Source organism: Artibeus jamaicensis, unplaced genomic scaffold, assembly GCF_021234435.1.
Source record: "Artibeus jamaicensis isolate MK-2021 breed Jamaican fruit bat unplaced genomic scaffold, CSHL_Jam_final scaffold_1283, whole genome shotgun sequence".
In the NCBI taxonomy this organism is placed as follows: domain Eukaryota; kingdom Metazoa; phylum Chordata; class Mammalia; order Chiroptera; family Phyllostomidae; genus Artibeus; species Artibeus jamaicensis.
This window is the reverse complement of record NW_026522028.1, coordinates 8,338,502-8,361,040: the sequence shown is the minus strand read 5'-3', so window position 1 is coordinate 8,361,040 and position 22,539 is coordinate 8,338,502. Positions and strand designations below refer to the sequence as shown.

The window sequence follows — 22,539 nt, the reverse complement described above, 5'->3', positions numbered from 1 at the left end:
ACCATCTATGCTACTTATTCTCTGTACCTTCTCCCCCCTTCTCCTCCTCCCACTCCCCTGTTGCTAACCCTCCATGAGATCTTCATTTCTATGGTTCTGCTCCTGATCTAGCTGTCCTCTTAGTTTGCTTTTGTTTTAGGTGTGGTTCTTAATAACTGTTGAGTTTGCTGTCCTTTCACTGTTCATCTTTTTTATCTTCTTTTTCTTAGATAAGTCCCTTTAACATTTCATATACTAAGGGCTTGGTGATGATGAACTTCTTGAATTTGGTCTTATCTGAGAAGCACTTTATCTGCCCTTCCATTCTAAAAAAATATGGCACGCTTCACGAATTTGCGTGTCACCCTTGCGCAGGGGCCATGCTAATCTTCTCTGTATCGTTCCAATTTTAGTATATGTGCTGCTGAAGCGAGCACAGCATTGGGATTTTTGACCACAGAGTCTTCTTTATACCCTTGGAATCATAAGGTTCAATCTTTCTCTTTTTTTTAACTTTTTAAAAATTATATTTAATTAATTTTGCTATTACAGTTGTCCTGATATATCCCCCTTTGCCTCCCTTCTACCCAGCACCCCCACTCCCTCAGGCAATCCCCCCACCATTGTTCATGACCATGGGTCATGTGTATAAGTTCTTGGCTATTCCATTCCCTATGCTGTACTTTACATCCCTATGGCTATTGAGTAACTACCTATTTGTACTTACTAATCCCCTCACCTCTTCACACATTCTCCCAGACCCTCCTTCCACCTGGCACCCATCAAAATGTTCTCTATATCCATGATTCTGTCTCAGTTCTTGTATGCTTAGTTTGGTTTTTTTTAGATTCAATTGTTGATAGATATGTTTTTATTGCCATTTTATTGTTCATAGTTTTGATCTTTTTCTTCAATACGTCCCTTTAACATTTCATAGAATGAAGTTTTGGTGATGGTGAATTCCTTCATTTTTTTTCTTTTCTGGGAAGCTCTTTATCTGCCCTTTGATTCTAAATGGTAGTTTTACTGGGTAGAACAATCTTGGCTGTAGGTCCCTGTCTTTCATGACTTTGAATATTTCTTGCCATTCCCTTCTAACCTACAAAGTTTCTTTTGAGAAATCAGCTCACATTCTTATAGGAACTTCCCTGTAGATAACTAACTTCTTTTCTCTTGCTGCTTTTAAGATTCTCTCTTTCTTTTTAACCTTTGCCAATTTAATTATTATGTGTCTTGGAGTGGGCCTCTTTGCATCTATCTTGTTTGGGACTCTGTACTTCCTGGACTTCTGTATCTATCCCTTTCACCAAATTAGGGAAGTTTTCTTTCATTATTTTTTCAAATAGATTTCCAATTTCTTGCTTTTTTTTCTCCTTCTAGCAACCCTATGATGTGAATGTTGGATAACTTGAAGTTGTCCCAAAGGCTACTTACACTATCCTCAATTTTTTTTATTCTTTTTTCTTCTTTTTCTTCTGATTGGTTGTTTTTTGTTTCCTTATGTTCCAAATCATTGATTGGATTCTCAGCTTCATCCACTCTACTCTTGTTTCCCTGTAAATTGTTCTTTATTTCAATTACTTTATTCTTCATTTCTGAATGTATCTTTTTTATGTTGCTAAGGTCCTCAGTAAGTTTCTTGAGCATCCTTACAATCAGTGTTTTGAATTCTGCATCTGATAGATTGCTTATTTCCATTTTGTTTAGTTCTTTTTTTGAAGTTTTGATGTGTTCTTTCATTTGGGCCATGTTTCTTTGTCTTCTTGTTTTGGCGACCTCCCTGTGTTCATTCCTATGTATTAGGTAGAGCTGATTTGACTCTGTGTCTTGGTAGTGTGGCCTAATGTAGTAGGTGCCCTGTAGGATCCAGTAGCACAGCCTCCCCTATCACTGGAGCTGGGTACTCAAGGTGCATCCTTTGTGTGGGCTGAGTACACCCTCTTGTAGTTGAGCCTTGATTGCTGTTGGCAGGTCAGTGGGAGGGATTTACACAGGCTAGTCAGTTGCAAGGATTGTCTGACCACTGACCACCAACCTCTGCCCTCTGTAGAGTTTCAGCTTTGCGGGGGCAGGGTAGTGGTGTTCCAATGTGGTCTGTAGCTACCCACTGGTTGCTCAGGCTTTGGGTTTCCTGGTTGTTGTAGGCCAAGGTCAACCCCCACATGTGTTTTGACCGGGGCCACCCTGCCTGAGCTATAAAGCAATCTGAGATGGCTGATACTAGTGCTGGGCTTAGAGATTCCCAGATGAAGCCAAGCTGTGAATCAAGCTGGCTGCTGCTAGTGCTGGGCCTGGGGCTCATTGAGGCCAGCTGTTGGCTTGTTTGAGGGATTTAGGAAGTTGTGAAGCATGAGCGAAGACAAGCCATTGATATGAAAAGCAGCATGGGTAGGCCCATACATTGGGTGGGATGGTGTCTCTGGTAATCTCAAAGGAGGGACAAACAGTGTTAGCCAGGTTGATAGAGTCTCGGATACGGTACTAGCTTGCTGGCTCTGCAGCCCTGTGTGGGAAGGGTTCAGAATAAGGACAATGGCCTCTGCCTGCCTTGATGCCCGACACTTCGATTTTTTCCCTGTATGCCTTTCAAGCTGCTACACTGGTGCTGGAGCTCGGAGGGAATGAGTCTGAGAAGGTGAGTCCAAAGGGAACTGCTTGGGACTCCAGAAGTTTCTTCTACTGACTCAAACTCTGCTAGTTTTTGCAGCCATAAGTTGTGGGGACTTATCTTCCTGTGGGTACTGGAATCCTGGTCTGGGGGGCTTGGTGTTGGGTTGGGACTCCTCACTCCCTAGATTATCCCTCCTGAATTTTTATCCACCACACATGTGTGTGGGACCAACCAATTCCAAATCTACACCCTTCCTACCAGTCTAGATGGATGTGGTTTCTTTAATTCTATAGTTTTCAGGCTTCCATTCAACTTGATTTCTGATGGTTTTGAGTGATGGTTGTTCTCTATTTTAGTTGTAATTTTGATGTGGTTTTGTGAAGAGGTGAGCCATGTCTCCCTACATTGACATCTTGACCAGAAGTCTCAGTTCTCTCTCTTCTTATTTAAAAATCATCATAAGAATCAACACACAGCTAACAAATATATAAAATAATTCAATAACTTTTCCAAAAACATCAGTTTGTGTAGCAAAGTTTGCTTAATAGTTTATATTAATTTAATGTGAAATAAAATGTGAAAGTTAAGACTCATAGGCCATTGGCAAAATATAAGTCCTACATAGGAGGATTGGGCCACTATTTGGTTGGTGGGTTTGTTTTTCATTGCTCTCATGCTCACCAGCTTCTTCACTGTTCTCTAAATATGGTCACTCTTACATGCCTATTGAGAAATAATTATGTAATTATAAATATTTTTATGTTATATCCTCTAATCAATAGAAAAATTAACAGAAAAACACATTTAAATCACTGATTGTATGTCCATTGTTTATAATAATATTCAGTTATTTAAACTCTGAATTTTGACTTTAGTTACATCAAATTCATATGACTGGATGAAGACTGGAAGGGAATATAGAAAAATAAAAAAAGCTGCTAAGGTTCAGTGTTTGTATTGTAGTTAACATCATTTATAGTCCCTCTATCATCATTACTCCTTTGCCCAATAAAGGAATATTTGGAAAAATTGAAAAAAGTATACCCTATAGTTTACAAGTGCCTTTATTCTTAATCTAGTTTATTCATCCGCATGATGTTTTGTTTTTCTTTTTTTAATATTATTTTTTCAAATTTCAATCATATCAACACATCTTTTTTAACTGCATTGACATGAGTCAACAGTGTACTTGTATTAGTGGGACAATTTGGCTCTGACATTGACTGAGAGGTAAATCACATAGGGTTTACTTATCACAAAAGGAAAATCAGTGCAATCAAAATAAATTGCCATGTTACTTGAGCTCCAAATCCTTCCCAGGCAGATGCACACTGAGGATGAGAATATGTAAGTGCTAGCAGGTTCCTTCAGATTATGGAAGCCTAAATGTCCTGTTTGTGCATACACACACATACACACACAGAATCAAATCTGAATGTAGTTGTGTCTGGATATTTAGAAGATGGAAATTTATCTGGATTAGGATTTCCTCATTGAACTCAGTTATGTAATGGACAGCAATCCTATAGACACCACAGCTCTACAAGACATTCAGGAATAAACCTCTCTGTTACTCTCCCCTCCCCAGAATAATTACAGCCATGTCTAAACATTCCTGAATTTTCACATGCCATGTAACTAAATCAAGGATCAGGTATTCAGTTTTCTTTGGGTGTCATAAACCAGTCCTTAGACCATGTCTGGAGCACACCCTGAAATATATTATCTCAGGTTTTCCCAAGGTTATAACAGCAACAACAATACCTTCAATTCTTCCCACTCCAATCCCCAGATTTCATGTTCTGAAAGTTTTTTCCCCCCAGTAAACTACTTGCTAATAATTTACATTCTCGATTTCATTTAAATCAAATAGAACACTCAGAATTTCAAGTGAGCTGAGATACCCAATTCATTTGCAACATGCAAAGACTTCCAGGGGGAAAAAAAGAATGTTGGATTTTATTTAAGTACTGAACCTCAGCTTATGAAAATATTAAAATTTACATTTGGCTCTTCAAACCTCTAAGCATAACACAAGGGCCATCATTTTTACTTTAGTTCACCTAGGGATACAAGTACCGAAGATTAGAAACTTTTGCATCAGTTCATATGGAGGATTATTTAGAAAAAATCATTTTAATCATTAAGTTTGAAAATGTTCTTAGAGCTGAAATATGTAAGTCTTCACAATTGAAAAGCTTTGAATAATTAATACAAGAGCTGAATATAATAAAATACTTTTCTTTACATAATTCTATCTTCCCATGATTCAGGCCAGGGTTTTTGATTGGAAGATATAAAATAAAAAAACTACTGTATAAAATGTGAATGTAATTAATTCATGTAAGAAAAAACATATGCAACTTTAACTTATAAATGCAAAAAAAATACTAAGATTCATATAAAGTTCTACTAATCTCAGTAGAAACTCAAAAGCCATATTTTTATGAGGTAGGATTATTGAATAACATATTCTACAGTCTGTTGATTAAATTGATGTTCTCAGGTTGGGAATGTGGAAAAGCAACAGTTGAATCTATTTAAGTCTAATTTGACTATGATGGTAATAATGTTCTGCACAGTTTAAGACTTAGATTAGAGAAGTTATGAGAATAAAGTGTTTGAGAAATTCATTTTAGAAATGATGTTTTTACCTAATTAGTGAGAAATAGAGAGGTCAGCAAGAAAAGAGCTACACATGATCAAGCCCTTATCTATCTTGTCTTGAAGACCAAGAAGTGACAACATAAATAAAAAAGGGAGTACTTTTGAAAGTGTATGCAGAAAATATGGAAAAATGTAATATCCTGCCAAGATTGCCTGAAAACGGACAATATTGAGGCCACAGTATCAATGAACATGTATAGGAAAAAATGCCTCAGATTACCTCTAAGTAGATTTTAGGAGTTGTTGGGTTTGGGTTATTTGGAACCATTCTAAGTATAATGTAGGTCTTGATATTTTGATATTTTGTCATTAGGGCTTGTGTATATTTCAATGAACCCTATAACTTGTCTCTTCAGTCAAAAGACATTATATTAAATAAGTTAATTATAAGAGAACTAAAATGTATCTTCTCTGAGAATTTATATTTTTAGTGCTTTTCAATAATTAAAAATTACTTTTTCAATATTAATGACATTTCTTTATAAGAGCCTGTATTTGCAAACCAGGTTGCAAAGGCCTCTAAAGGAACCGATGGCCAAAGAGTGCAAAATGACTTGGTCAAATTACGGTCCTGGTTGTTTCTAAGATGTTACTAAATTTGTCTAAGAAAAGAACAAAAGCTAAATCCAATTAAATCAGCAAACTTTTCTTAAGAGTATTATGTACCGGACACTATGTGCCAGTACTAAGCACTAATGATTTCTGCCATGGAGAACATTCAAATTGAAATGAGTTGTGTTAAAGCAATATTCTGCAAACTGTGTTACTTAACAAATTTGGTCTTTTGGGCTTCAAATTAACAACAGCATTAGTAAGGTGAGATCTAGAGATCCAAATCTAATATTCAGAGTGCACCCACCTCGCCACCCAACTAAACTCTACTGAGCACCTAGCTGGTTTATAAGGCACTGCTTGGCACATGCCACAGCTTACTTCATTAATTTTTACTCTGACCAAATAAAAGAAATACTACCTTTCCCAATACTTTAAAAAATCTTAACATAAAGATGAATGATTTTTAAATAACTTGCCCATGTAATAGATAGTATATGCTTAATATTAGATGTGAACTCCAGGCTGTGGTTGGTCATAGTCACTGGTTTTTCCAGTGTACCATGTTATCTTTCTAACTATATTGAGTGCTTAATAAATATATGTGATATCATTAATGAATCAGGAACTATGGAATATCCTGAAACATATATACTTAAGATAACTGTGTCTCTTGAGTTTTTACCAAAAATTTTGCTCTTTATCCAAGGTTCTATGGTTCATTTTCTCGTTTCATAAGTGCTTTGCAATGGGATATTTATTTTAATGAATTTTAAAACATTCAAAAACTTGTACTTTCTACAAATATAGTTTTTCATGTTGATTTTTAAAATAGAATACTACTCCAGTTCATATTTATGAAGCATTGCTTGTTTCCAATACATTCTTCACAATCCTTCCTCTAGTTCTCCATGACCATGGCTTTGGGTTCACCCTACAAACACCACAGTGTAGTTGTTATGCTCTGTGTTGGCTTTTCATCTGTTTATGGAATGTGTTTCTGTGTCCCTAGTCAAGATGTTTTGGTGTAAGTGTTTTTATCACAGTCAAATTGGGGGTATGAAATTTAAACTGCAGACTGAATGCCAGCTAAAGAAAAACCTGCAGTGATGTTCAGAAATGTGAATGTTAGTATACTTCTTGTGTACCACAATTAAATATTCCCCCTGGCTACAATAGCTTGGGTTTTCCCTACTTTTCCATTTTCACTCCCAATATTATGTGAGCTTTGTTATTTCATAAAAGGTACCCACATACCTCTAGGAAAATATGGCCTAGTTTGTGCATTTATCTCTGTTCCCTCCTGAAACTCTACTAAAATGACAGAAAAGGAATTGAAAAATTTATAAACCCACAAAGAAATTGAGAGTGGACTAGGGGATAACAACGGACAAGACATATCCAATTTTTGAAATAGGAAAGGAAGTTGCAAGAGACATACCTCATTAAGGGACACTAAGGAAGCCAAAATCTAAGTGTTAAAGGGAGAGATACTGATGAGTAATGAGTACACTGCAAATCGCTGGAGGGCATAGGAGTTGGTGGTAAGAGCTAGTGTGGAGGGCTGAGGAGAAGCAGTCAGGAGAATATTCCAATCACAACACTTTTAGATGCTAAAAGCTTTTCTGTGCAGAAAACAAACATCAAGGAATCCAGATTTTTGGAGGAGAGGAGAAGTATGTAACCTAACCGTGGGAGTTGCCTGCAGACTAAATATTGAGAAATACAGTTGCCTCTCTCGGTGTCTTAACATACTACTCAAATATCCTTAAACAGAAAATTAGAGTTTTATTTTCTGGATAAACTGAATACCAATAAGGAAAACACAGTTCTTGAATTACTCTAGAGCAATGTTGTCCTTCAGGCCAAAACTAGCCCACAACCTGTTTTTATATATAAACATGGAAATTTCAGGATAATCAAGAGGTATCCTAACACTAAAAGAGTGATTGTGTTTTTAAATTAAGTCCTTTCAACAAATATTTATTTAGTACCCAGCATGTGCCTCATCCACTTCTGTGTTAGAAGTATAACTGTAAGAACACACACACACACACACACACACACACACACAAAAACAAACCCCAGCCTTTCTGAAACTTTTATTTTGTGAGAGCTGAGTTTCTATGGTGTTAGCAAACTGGGTGAGCCATTTGTCTAAGTGAATCATTTGTCAGGTTCTTAATAACATTTTCAGTAGTTTGAAATAATCCTCCAGTGAAAATAACTCAAACAATTGCTTTGTCGTGAATATTGTCCCTCAACAGAAACCCTACAGCTATGACCTATATTGGAATCATTGAGATGGTTTTTTTTGGAAATCTAAATTTTGATCATTTTTTGAGTTGATTAAAAGTATTTTCCTTATCATGGTATTTTCTGACATGTCAGATCCTAACCCTAAATGCATTTCTTTCTAATTATATAGTATATTTAATGTATCTAGGATTTTTTAAATTATTAATATTATTATTAGTTAAATATTATTTATGATCATTGCTTTCTTTCACTGTGAACAAATTCTCTCAACCATCGCATATAGTATAAATATTATCCACTTAACTAAGAAAAACTCTAAATGCAAATGTAATTCTAAAAAGTGTTTGGGGATAGGGAAGAGTAATTGCTAGATATAGGAGAAGAGTTCACAACAGGGACCAGTAGTAAAGATGGCTCAGAAGAACAGAGTGTGGAACTATTTACGGAAATGATAAGAATGGATTTTTTAAAGGCCAAGCACATCACAGAAGTGTCAAGTGGTGAAGCACAAAGAGATCATGGGCAGAAGAAGGGAGCATAGGCTGTTTAGAAAATAACAAATGCTTATGCCTTCATTACTACGTTATTGCTGAGACCTTTGGTGCATACTTTGGGCTGCAGAAGAACAGGAGGTACTGTACTTAACTCTTCACTGACAGAGTGCTTGGCTGTGAATGTGTACTTAGAGGTCATTTGATAGAATACTGATTCAGCTGTAGAAATAAATACTTTCTATTGTTGACACATATGTGCATACTATTTCTCTGTTCACAATGGTGTCTCCCAGAGGACAGAAACTTATCTACATCCTCTGAGTGACAAAGGAACCATCACTGCCATAGCCATCATCATCATTGCTGATCTTTTTGGGAGAGTCATGTGACAGTCACTGTTATAAGGACCCTAGATGTGTATTTATTATAAAACAGAAAAGGACAAACATCATCTTCAGTTTTAAAAAGAGGAGTCTGAGTTGTAGAGGAGTTAAGTAACTTCCCTGAGGTCAAACTGCTGAGTGTCAGAGTCAGGATCCAAATATTGGCACCTAAGAGTGTTTTCCCATCCACTACAATTCACTATCAGTCTGCTTTGAGGACATTATAGGAAACAAGCCAAGAGAATCTCTGAGCCATTGATCGGGAGCCCTGGTGTACTAAGCCTTGAGTCTGCCCTACCTACAAGCTTCATGTCAGGCAAGATAATGTATTTGCTTATTGTCTTCCTTTATTTTGCAAGGTATTTTTCACTTGCAGCTGAAGAAAATTCCTCTTCCTAGATTTCCCTTTTCATACTTCCCTGTCTTCCCTCAGCTTCTTTGCAGAGCTGAAAATTTAGGTGTGGTTCGCACATCTAGTCTCTATTACTGAGAATAATAATTTTGGTCCTTCTTGTGTCTCAATTCCCCAGTGTATTAATAGTACATATGAATATTTTATGGCATTGGAGAGTATTTTTCACTTACTATAGACATCATCTACTCCTGTCCCCATTTTCAATCTGTGCTCTATCTACTCTCTATAATACCATGTGTACAGTTTGCTTTCAGTATTATCATTATTCCTCTCCTATTTTATTCTCTGCAACACTATAAGATTTTACAGTGTTTTACCATTCTACTAGCAAATCTTGAAAAATGAGAAACTTCTTTGAGTAAGAGCATATAAAGTTTTAATGCTTTTTAAATTTTTATTTTATTTTGATTTCTTGGCTGACATTATCTTACTGGGTTTTAGTATAAATTTTAGTCTTATTCAGTAATGACATACATTTCCATGTAGAAACTTTTCATCGCAAAATCCTAGTTAGCAACACAAACTCACCATAAATTTAATTAAAGGATTACAAAAATTTGCATACTTCATATAGGTCACTAGCTTCTTCAGGTTCCCTCACAAACATGAAATTTTTATAGACAGCTCTTCCAAAGAGCAATTCTGGTTATGGGGGAATTTTTTTCCCTAAATGTTCACAGCATCTTATAAACACATAATTTTCTAAATTTTGCAAAGTAGAAATATGTGGCTTATTATACAAATAGCAGTGTGATGCCAGGTGACTGTATAACTTTTAAAGCAAAATCACACTACCTACCTACTACTAACAACTTATAAGTAAACAAAAGTAATACTTTTTCATAGTAAGCATTAAAAAAACACTAAAAATGTATATTGGGTTATTTATGAAGAAGGTTATGCCTTGGCAACTTAAACCCTGTGTAATTAGATGGATGTTCTAAAAAATGCAAACTTCAAACTATTTTCTCTTTTTGTAACTTTATTTTGACAAAGGTAATAATTGACCTAATTCTTCTTTCCTAAACAGAATTCTAAGAATACAATTTTTATACAGCAAGGTTACATCACCTATTTGAAATGTTAAGCTAAAGATCCAAATATGATTTTAAAGACTTATTTTCATAATGTACCTAGACAAAAAGGTATTTACAATTTCCTGCCTGATTTTTAAATGACTGGTCTTTCTGATCTCTCTATGAGAGTTCAAAACATGTAGGAGGAGGATGAGAGTTGTGGAGTCAGGGTTTCTCAGTTCTTCCCAGCACAGGATAATCCAAGCTGGTGATTTTCAAAGTGTGGTCCCCAGACAGCATGATCAGCATTTCCTGGGAACTTTAGAAATGGGGATCTTTGACCCCATTCCTCTGACCTGCTGAATTCGAAACCCAGGGGATGGAGCCCAGAGACCTGTAGTTTAACAAGCTCTCCGGGGGATTCTGATGCACCTTCAAGTTTGAGAACCTCTCATATTAGACAACTCAGTCGTTATCTCTTGTCTCGACTTCCCCAATGTATTTAACTCTGAAAAGCTGTTAGAAATCTGCAGTCTGCGTTCAACTTAAGATTCTGCTAGCTAGTTAGATTTTGATGGCAGTTTATGGAGTTTCAGAGTTATCCTAGTAAATGCCATCCCAAGCCTTAATTACTAGTATTATTTAATTATTTTTGACCGTTGCCAGCAAGAATCAGCCTCAAAATTTCCTTTCAGAGCCTTCAAAATATCCATGTGTCACACACAAGCACACAGTAGATCAATCTGCTTTTTCTCCCTATTGTCTATTTATTAAAGGCAACTTCATTTGCCATTTTTCTAAAAGAGAGAGCTCGGAACTGCATTTGCATGACAAAAGTTACTTTTATCTTGTTTCTCGCCATCTTTCTGACAGACTATCAGTAACAAGGTGTCCGGAGTGATGTTACCACACTCCAAACCTCTGCCAGTCTGCCTACTTGAACTCAGCAGTAAATCCTTTTTATCAGATTTTGCTTAATAATTTTAGTCTACAGTGTGCTACATCCTGAGAGCCCCACATAGTTTCATTAAATTACCAGCTTTAACACTATATAGACATTGATTTCACTTTTCACAGAATGATTTGATTATAGTAACACTTTATGTGTGTGAAATTGAGGACAAATAGCTTCTCGAAGCAAAAAATTCATAGAGTCATACCTATTACATTTAGGCACATTTACTTTTTAAGAGAGCTCAAAACCAAGTATGTATAGATTCACTAGGTTAATTCATTTTACTTCCTATTGCAGACTCTACTTCCATAAATGGTTGCACATTACACAAAGGTAGCATGTGTTTTAAAACCAGAGCATGTGTATTTTCTGTCCTCTTCATATCCTGAATGAAAAAGGAGTCAAAAGAGTCCTGGACTTGGAACCCAAATATCTACTTCCATATTAAGTAGATAGATTAGATAGATAGATAGATAGATAGATAGATAGATAGATAGATAGATAGATAGACAAATGCAGACATAGATACAAACACACACACACCTGGTGACCATTGCTGTCACCATTCTACATGTAAGAAAAGCAAAGGCTCAGTGAGAATAAGTGATAGCCCAAGGTCACATTTTAAAATGTGATAATTTTTCTCAAAACCACCACTCAAAAATATTCTAGAACTGGGACCACCATTTTTTCCATAAAGGGGTAGATAGTAAACATTTTAGGCCTTGTGGTCCATATAGTCACTGGAACAACTATTTACTTCTACCACTGTAGTGTGAAAGTCATCATAGACAACATGTAAATCAATGGATGTGGACATGTTCCAATAAAACTTTATAATAACAGATGGTAGACCTATGGGCCAGGAGCCTGCCTAGTCCTGTTTTGGACCCCTTAGTTCTCAATCTTTTATGTGCATAGAAACCTCCTTAGGAATCTTGTTCCAACGCATGTTCTGATTCAGTAGGTCTGGGTTCAGGTCCTAAAATCTTCTCTCAGCCCACACTAGCTGCTGCTAGTGCATCAGATCATCATTTGAGCAGTGAAGCTAGACTGTAGAAAGTCTTTCTGGGCACTATCTCAGTCACTTCCTTTTAAACAGTACAGCCTGAAAGAACTTCAGTCACAACACCGTTGGGATGTTAAAAAATTTTAAATAGATTTAGGAATGACTGGGGTGTAACCTCACAGATGCAGTTGTTGAATATCTGTGTAAATAAACATTTTATAACTCACTCTTAAAAGGCCAACAGTAAGTGTTTGCGTTGTGAAGATCCCAAGTATAGACTTACAGGGTAAATCAATTCAAACTCTATTTATGTTGTGGGATGGATACTTAAAAGAGAGAATAAAATTTTGGCGACAACATAAAAACTCAGATTCAAAAGCCGAGAAATAAGCAAAGATGATATGAAATGAAGAACTGTTAGATGACTCACACAGTGGTTGGAGCAAAGTTATAGATAGCATCTCAACTATCTATTGGAAAACAAACCATCTCCAAATTCACAGTTTGAAACACAACTTTTTATTTGCTCAGGATTCTGCATTTTGCGTGGGGCCTATACGGGATGGCGTGTATCTGCTCCATGTGGCATTGTTTGGAATCGCCAGCGTCTGGAAGTTTGCCTAGGCTCTTATGTCTAAGATAGTCTCTCATCTTTAAATAGTCTAGGGCAAGCTTTATTACAGTATGACATCTGGCTTTGAAGAGTGAGCAGTCCAATCAGATAAGCCTGAACATCCAGATGCACATCAAGCCTTTGCTTGCATCTCACTTGCTCCATTGCTCAAAGCAAGTTGCAAGGCCAAGCCCATAGGGAAACGAAACTACACAGGAGCAGGAGGCACGGTGTATGGGGGTCACAAATGCAAGAGTCTACCACTAATAATGGTGTCAAATATGTGTGTGAATAGTTGAGACCATTTTTTAAATATAATGTGCATTAAAGAAACAATGTCTAAATTGTTTCTAAAGAAACAGTGTCTAAATCAATATATGTATATAACAGATACTTACATATATAATTGAATTATTTAAATATAACAAGTGGAGAATTGATGCTTTCCTCTACAAACTACTATACTCACATTTTTCCCAAACTTTTAAACTTTTTCTCATTGAAAAAAAATGGGGGAACTGACTTATATTCAGCATTCCTTTATAGACTTAAGCTGTGCTATCTAAGACAAGCTACTGAGCCTCTGTTACCTCATTTCTAAGACAGGGATTATATTGGCTTTGAGATGGTAGTGGGGATTATGAGAAAACAGGTATAGGAACTAATTTAGGAATGAGATAAAGATATAGAGAAGCAGGTCTTTGTAGTAGAAAAAGGTATTTTTTTTTACTTTGTGTTTTCACATTTCTATGCTACCAGTAGATTGAGGTAATTTTTTTTTAGTCTGGATGATTGTGATAATAAAAGGGATAATATTTGGAAATGTAATTTACTATTGCAAAGGGCTATGTAAAAATAAAGCCCTTCAGTGTAATACTGGGGAAAGGCTTAGAACACCTTTGTTTTAGCCTGGAGCACAAGCACACTATGCTATTTTAGGGAAGCAAGGGTCATATTCATCTCCTCCTTAATGAAAACATCTGCTAGAGTGTGCAGTCAATTTATATTCACTTGCTAGATTGAAAGTAGATATCATGATACTTAAATTATTATAAATTCCTTTTCCTGTTCTTAGAAACCAGGAAGCACTGATGATTTTTGTGCTCTCATCGAAGTATAATTTAAAGCTACACATACACACCCTCACACAAAGAAATTTTTGACAAATATTCCTCCTTTGGAATGTCCTTTAAATGCCTTGTCACTTATATTAACTCATTGCCTATAAAATAATTCCATCAACCAAATAACATATAAATAGTATTGACAAGAGAATTATGAGGCCATTGATATAGTCTGTAAGGATTTTTTCTTAGGTTTACCTTTAAGGTTCTTATACATTTCTTAGTCAAATAGGTAGAGGAATGCTGTCAAATAAACTTGTTAGGAGTCATTCAATTAACTTAGACTTAACTGAATTATATCTGCATCATTACTGAGTACTGAAATGCCCTTTGCTACTGTTGGTAATAAAAGAGGGCAAGCTTTCAATTTGAAATATAATAGACCTGACTTTTCAAGAGCAGGTAATTATCAAATGAGGCTTATGTTTATGTATTAAATTTTTTAAAGTGACATGCACACACGAATTACATGCATTCCACCTCAAAAATCTGCAAATTAGGAGCAAGAGTCCTTATATATTTTTTCAGTTTGCTTTCTAGTGCTATTTACATCCCCTAAACATATTTATCCTTATACATCAACTCATCACTTACTTGATTCTCTCATACAGTCTCTGTTATTAATTCTTAAAACTTGCACACAAATTCCATGCATGGTTTTAACTAGTCATTGCCATTGAAAAAAACAGAATAAAATCAGGAAATAATACCACTTGGGGAATATTAAACCAGTGACAGGTGGCTATTAAACCAATAGCCAAGACAACAGTCTGGTAATGTCATAATTGTATTAACATGATGCTTTGTCTTTTCTATTTGTTTAAAGATTTTATTTATTTATTTTTAGAGAGAGGGGAAGGGAGGGAAAAAGAAAGAAAGAGGAACATCCATGTGTGAGAGATGCATTAACTGGTTGCCTTTTGTACACCCCCAACTGAGCGCCTGGACTGCAACCCAGGCATGTGCCCCAACTGGGAATCAAACCAGCCATCTTCCAGTTCGCAGGCCTGCACTCAATCCACTGAGCCATACCAGCCAGAACTATTTTTATTTTTAAATTAATTTTAAAATAAAGGAAAAGTAAACAATAAAAATCAACAGAAGTCCTGTTTCATGTCAAAGAAATGATTTGTTTTTATAGGTGTTACTATATCCTAGAAGAGTCTACAAAACTTATTAGAGAAAACAGTAGACATTTCATATTTTAAACCATGTTTCAATTAAGACAATATTGATCAACTCCCTGATATGAAAGATGAGAATGTTAGTGCTCACTTTCTCCCACACATCCCTTGATCTCTATATTATTTTTACATTAATAGTATTTATAAATTTTACATTCTATTCTGTAAGTATACCTCCATGATTACTTAGTATTAATTCTATTATAAAGTGATTCAATCATTGTATTTATTTTATCCATTCTTTTCTGGGAATCTTCATTTTAACTTTTTCAAATTTCTAGATTTCAATGATGTAATTAATGTAACAAGATGTAAATTAATCCCCCTGCCCAAACACAACACAAAACAAAACAAAACAAAACAGAAAGGTTTATGAGATTTCTACTCTCCTAGTTGTTTTATGAGGAATTAGCTGCTTTATACTGCAATGGTTCCTTATCTGGAAATACATTTTTTAGTTAAATTTTTCATCAAACATGTGGCCATTGGTCTGGATTTTTCTTCTTCAAAGTGGTTTAAGTTTTCTGCAGGATGACTAAGCAATTACTTTTTATGCTTCTATTTTAATAATTGAACCAGAATATGTCTATGTGTTTGGCTCTACCCTTCCTGATGGTTACATTTCAAGGGAATGGCTTTCAGGTTCTTGAGGAAGACTCATCTGAGTTATAGAAGTATACATCTCAAAGGGACAGAGGAAGGGTTCACAATCACAAGCCCTTTTTGGTAAATGCTCTGAGAGAAGTAGATCAGGGGACTACTGATCTTTAGATGTTGGCTACACCAAACAGTAAGTTCTTTTGACAGCCCTACACTTCCCCAAACAGGACCTCGAAAGGGGGCTGAGTCATCCTATGGACCATCTGAGGCTACTAGAAGCTGTAGTAGGATTGGTCAAGTCTCTTAGTTTGGAGAGAGGGTTTCTGCTCAGAATTTTTGCAGTTCTCAAACATGGGAATTCAAACTGTTCTTAATTTGGTGAGTCCTGGAAATTTCATTCCCATTAAAAAGGGTCAGCTCTGTGTTTCCCTTTCTTCTCCCCAGTGAAATTTCCCCACCATCAAAATCCCTTTCTTATGTACCCTGACTTCTTACCTAACCGATAGTAGGTACTAAATGAACGATTGTCAAATGAACAAATCTTTTGCACTTACATCTGTCTCTCTAGTAAATATTTGGTGAGTCGATTAAAAGATATTGCAATGATTATGCATCTAAAAGTAAAACTCTAGAAACTAAAAATGATATTCAGTCAAACTCTAGCCTTAATGATGATTTAAAGCTTACAGCCAAAGTCTAATTTTAACCATATACAATTTTTATAAAACTACAGAAAATCTGTATTTGTAGGAGAGTATCCAGACAGTCTAGAATGTGACACAGGATTCTATTCAGTCTGGCTTCTTCTATTGAACATATTCATGTTTCCTTATGAAATTGCTATTCTTAAGATCATTTTCTCTAAATATAGAAAAAAATCATAGTGAATGCAAAAAACACTTTTTTTTTGAGAGAAGAAAAAAAGGCCCTGACTGGCTCAGTGGGATGGACATCATCCTCAAACCTAAAGTCTGCCAGTTCAATTCTCAGTCAGGGTACCAGTTGGGGGCGAGAGAGAGAGGCAAACAGCTGAGAGAAGAAAAAATAGGCGACATTTTTTTTTCTTCAAAGAGAGAAAGAAAGACGTGGCCACTCATGTTAAGCATAATGCATTTCTAATTACAGCTTTCTTTGAAGTCGAGTACTTTTCATGTGAATATTTGAAGTCTTTTTTTACTTCATAATAAATTTTACATATTTTATAAATAGTAAATATATCATTTTAGAAGCTTTATTAATATAACACTTGGCAAGCTAAAATTGTTGAGTAATTCCTCATAATTTCTATGTTGATATCAGTATTAACTCAACTCCTGAAATCTAAGAAGCAAACAAGATTTTGAAATAACTGTGCATCTGTTTTTAAGGACATACTTTATTTTTTCTGAACAAGCCTGTTGTAGAAATTAATGCAGACGTTCATGATGCAATTTGTATTTCTTCAGAGAAAATATTATTTTTCATAAAGGATCAAGAATAAGATGTAATTCTATTCATTAGTTGCAATTCTCACAAAAGTTGTGAGAACTCTCTAGACAAGGGCTTACAGAAAGAACATTAAATGAATAGACTGTTGATATCCCAAAGTGACTGAAGATATAATATGGGCTATGATTATCATCCCTGAGTAGAATTTGCCATTCAGGAATATAAATTCTATACAAATATGAACTAACTAAAACCTTCAAACTACTCTTATTATGAAATACTCAAGTGTTTTGGCCTTTGTTTGAAATTATGCAAAATAATGATGAAATATCCATGGTAACAGGAATATCCATGGCCACTTAATATACAGATGTCAGAAAATGGTCTCCATTAAGTTTTAATAGCTCTGAGGAGATATAGCTTACATACTATAAAATTCAACCATTTTATGTGTATGACTCTATGATTTTAGTAAGTTAACCATGCTATATAACCATCTGTGCAATACACTATTAGAAATATATAGCACTAAAACATTTTTCTTTTTTATAATGTATTTTATTGATTATGCCATTACAGTTGTCCCCTTCCCCCTCTTCATTCCCCTCCACCCTGTACACCCCCTTCCACCCACATCCACCCCCATTTAGTTCATGTCCATGTGTCATAAATTCTTTAGCTTCTACATTTCTCACACTAATCTTGCCCTCCCCCTGTCTATTTTTCTCCCAATCTTCTATGCTACTTATTTTCTGTACCTTCTCCCCCCTTCTCCTCCTTCCACTCCCCTGTTGCTAACCCTCCATGTGATCTCCATTTCTATGGTTCCACTCCTGATCTAGCTGTCCTCTTAGTTTGCTTTTGTTTTAGGTGTGGTTGTTAATAACTGTGAGTTTGCTGTCCTTTTCACTGTTCATATTTATTATCTTCTTTTACTTAGATAAGTCTCTTTAACATTTCATATAATAAGGGCTTGGTGATGATGAACTCTTTTAACTTGATATTATCTGAGAAGAACGTTATCTGTCCTTCCATTGTAAATGAAGCTTTGCTGGATAGAGCAACCTTGGATGTAGGTCTTTGGATTTCATGACTTGGAATCCTTCTTTCCAGCCCCTTCTTGCCTGTAAGGTCTCTTTTGAGAAATCAGCTGACTGTCTGATAGGAACTCCTTTGTAGGTGACTGTCCCCTTATCTCTTGCTGCTTCTAGAATTCTCTCCTTCATTTTAATCTTGGCTAATGTAATGATGATGTGCCTTGGTGTGTTCCTCCTTGGGTCCACCTTCTTTGGGACTCTCTGAGCTTCCTGGGCTTCCTGGAAGTCTATTTCCTTTGCCAGATTGGGGAAGTTCTCCTTTATTATTTGTTCAAATAAGTTTTCCACTGGTGGCTGTGCCTTTCCCCCTCCTGGTACCCCTATAATTCGGATGTTGGAGCATTTAAAGATGTCCTGGAGGTTCCTAAGCCTCTCCTCATTTTTTTTTAAATTCTTATTGCTTCATTCTTTTCTGTTTGGTTGTTTCTTCCTTCTGGTCCACTCCATTGATTTGAGTCCCAGTTTTCTTCCCATCCCTATTGGTTCCCTGTGCATTTTACTTCATTTCACTTAGTGTAGCCTTCATTTTTTTCATCTAATTTGTGACCAAAACTAACCAGTTCTGTGGGCATCCTGATCACCAGTGCTTTGAACTGTGCATCTGATAGGTTGGCTATCTCTTGATCACTTAGAAGTATTGGCTCTGGGGCTTTGATTTGTTCTTCTGTTTGAGCCATAATTTTTTGGTCAGGTCATGCCTTTTATGGGGGGCAGAGCCTTATATGTTCACCAGGGCAGGGCAACCCAGTTGCTGTGTTGTGATGCTGTATGTGGGGGTGGGGTCAGAGAGGGAACAATGGCTCCTGTTCTACTCTCTCTTGGATTTGTCCCCTCTGCTGCTTCCCACAAGTAAATTGGGCCCTTCAGATGCTGGTTCCCACATGGGCGGGCTTGTGTACATTCTAGGACCCTGTGAGGCTAGGAGTCTCTCTAGGCACCTTTTCAACTAGTGCTTTTAGGCTTTATTTCTCAGTGCTGGGGCCCTGGTTTGCACGATCTGTCTCACTGCCCATTTTTGCCTAGTTTATCTGCATGCAAATGTGTGACCGTGGTCAGCCCCATGCCACCTGTGCTCCCAAGTCTGGCAGCCACGGCCTTTTCCTGCTGCAACCACTTTCCTGCTGACTTCACCCCTCTTACCAGTCTGGTTGAATGATTGTTGGACTTCTGTACAGTTCAATTTTCTGTCTGTTCTGGTTGTGTTTTTGTTTCTAAATCTTCGTTGTCCTTAATTTTGGTCCTGTGAGGACACACAGTGTTTCCACCTATGCCTCCATTGGCTGGAAGTCCCACTCCAACATTTTTCTTGTTCCCATTTGCATTTAATCCCCACTCCTACCTGCAGTCCTAGGTGAACACTAATCTGTTTTCTGTCTTTATGAATGTGCTTTTCTAAACATTTTATGTAAATAAAATCATACCATATGTAGTCTTTTGCATGAGCCTCCTTTCACTTGGTGTGATGTGTTTGAAGCTCATTCACATACAGTATATATCAGTACTTTGATAATTTGATTGCTAAGTAATTATCCTTTATATGAATATACTACACTTTTTGTCCATTCACCAGTTGATATACAATTAGGTTATTTCCAGTTTTGGCTATTATAAATGTTAAAGCTATGAACACCTACTTACATATTCTTTTTATAAACATATATTTTCATTTTTCTTGGTTAGATTCTTAGTAATGTAATGGCTGGGGTGTGTGGTAAGTTTATGTTTGACTTTTTTAAAAAACTGAATTGTTTTTTAAAAAGTGGAAACAAGCACCGCATGAGGGTTTCAGTTTCTGTATATTCTTGTAAACACTTAGTCTTTTCTGTCTTTTGCACTATACACATCTTGGTAGGTATGAAGTGGTATATCATTGTGGTTTCAATTTTTATTTCCCTAATAAGTAGTGATGATAAGCATTTATTACCTCTTTATATATATCTCCTTTGGTGAAATGCCTATACAAAATTTTACCCATTTTTAAAGTGGGTAGTTTTATTATTGAGTTGTAAGAATATGTATCTGGATATAAGTCCTTTTTCAGATATATGATTTGCAAATATTTTCTCCCAGCTTGTAGCTTATCTTTTAATTTTCTCAATGGTCTCTATTGAAGTAAAAAAGTTTTTAGTTTTATTAAGTCCAATTTATAGATCATGCTTTTCTTGTTGTAGCTAAAACTCTGCCTAATTCAAGGTCACAAAATTTTTCTCCTATGTTTTCTACTAGAAGGTTAATAATTTTAGTTCTAAAATTTAGATTTATGTTTTATGTTGAATGACTTTTGCTGCAAGATACAAATTAAGGCCCTAAATTAATTTTTCTGCATGTGGCTATTCAATTACACCAGCCCCATTTGTTGAAAATATTCTTTCCCTAGTTAATTGTTTTGATATCTTTGTCAAAAAATCAATTGACCATGACTGTTAGGGCTTATTTATGAACTTTCAATTATATTCCAATGGTCTATATATCTATCCTTATGCCAGTATGGATAGAGTGAATTTGTAGTTAAGTTTTGAATTAGGGAAGTGTGAGTCTTCCAACTTTGCTCTTCTCTTTCAATATTGCTTTGGCTATTCAGTGTCTCTTGCATTTACAACTGAATTTTGGAATTAGCTTGTCAGTACTACAACAGTTCCTGGGATAGTGATAAGGGTTCCATTAAATTTATACACCATTTTGTGGAGAGGTTCATCTTTACAATAATGAGTATACTTGTCCTTGAGTATGAACTGTGTCTCACTTTATTTAGATATTCTTTAATTCTCTCAGCAATGTTTTATAGTTACCATGTACAAGTCTTGTGCTTATTTTGTTCAAGTTTATTTGTATATATTTTATTTATTTTGATAGAATTGTGCATGTAATTGTTCTCTTCATTTCATTTTTAGATTGTTGCTAGTATATAAAAATACAGTTGATGTTTTTATTGAATCTTATATCCTGCCATCTTACTAGTCTCATTTATTCATTCTAGAAGTTCATTAGTTAATTTGCTTTTCCTGATTCTTTTTGGATTCTTAAGAGACAAAATACTTTTTACATAGACAGTTATGTTATCTGTGAATAAATGCAGCTTTACAGTGTGACTTGCCTTCCAATCTAGATGTTTCATTATGTTTTGTTTTACCTTCTTGAACTAGCTAGAACCTCCAGTGCAATGCTGAATGGAAGTACTGAGAGTAAGCATCCTTGTCGTGTATCTGGTCTTAGAAAGATAGCATTCCATCTTTCATAATTATGTATGATATTAGCTTGGGGTTTTCATAGATGCCCTTTATCTCCATTATTATTTGAAACTGCTGTGACATAAAATATATATTCTTGTCTAGAATGACTTTTCTCTCTTGTCTTTAAAATCATCTGTCATTGCCAGCTCAGGCAATCATCAATGAATTTTTTAAATATAAGTGGAAATTTGATGAAAGGGAAAAAATGCTGCTACAAGGCCAGTGAAACCATATTATTAAATCCCAAATGCTTCTTGTATGTTTGAGTATACATCACTGTAACAACTTGTTCCACAGCAAAAATTGAGTGACTTTTGAAGGAACTTGGGATCTTCTTAGAATACTACCCATAACATTGGATTTGGTCACATGTCCCAACTCTTCACTGAATGTTATATAACCTAGGTTATTTAGACTTTTCAAAATTCATAGTTATAAATTTTACTTTAAAAATATAAAAATATCTCATTTTTAAAGCTGATAAACAAGGCTGATATGTAGAAAATCAAAGAAGAACTTATTTACATTTATAGAACTAGGGCATTAACACAGACAGATACACACATAGAGAATATCTATAATAATTCTTTTGGCTATTGTTTCCATCTATGCTTAAAATATATAATTTATTATAAATGGCTTTAAATTACTTGACATACTTTTAAATCAAACATTATATAAGTACATGTTGTGAAAAATAAATAGACAGTACTAGTTGTTTATATAACATTCACTCTTATGCTGTTTTCATTAAGATAAACTTTTATTCAGAATACCTAATGTGCACTTTAAGAATGCGTGCTTCCCAAGGCTCCTCTGTAGCTAAATTTAACCTTGTAACTTAACTCTCACAAACAAGATAAAAGCAGAAGTTATTGCCTGGGTTTTGAGGACATTACTTTCCTGATAAAAAGCAAGAGTCT

The 22,539-nt window shown here is 35.5% G+C and overlaps 1 non-coding gene across 1 annotated transcript; it reads right to left on the bottom strand.

Moving 5' to 3' along the window:
- Positions 1-309: 309 nt before the first annotated feature.
- Positions 310-416, bottom strand: LOC119039349 (U6 spliceosomal RNA). Its single transcript, XR_005080598.2, has one exon. It is a non-coding gene; the product is annotated as a U6 spliceosomal RNA (small nuclear RNA).
- Between the last annotated feature and the right edge of the window lie 22,123 nt (positions 417-22,539).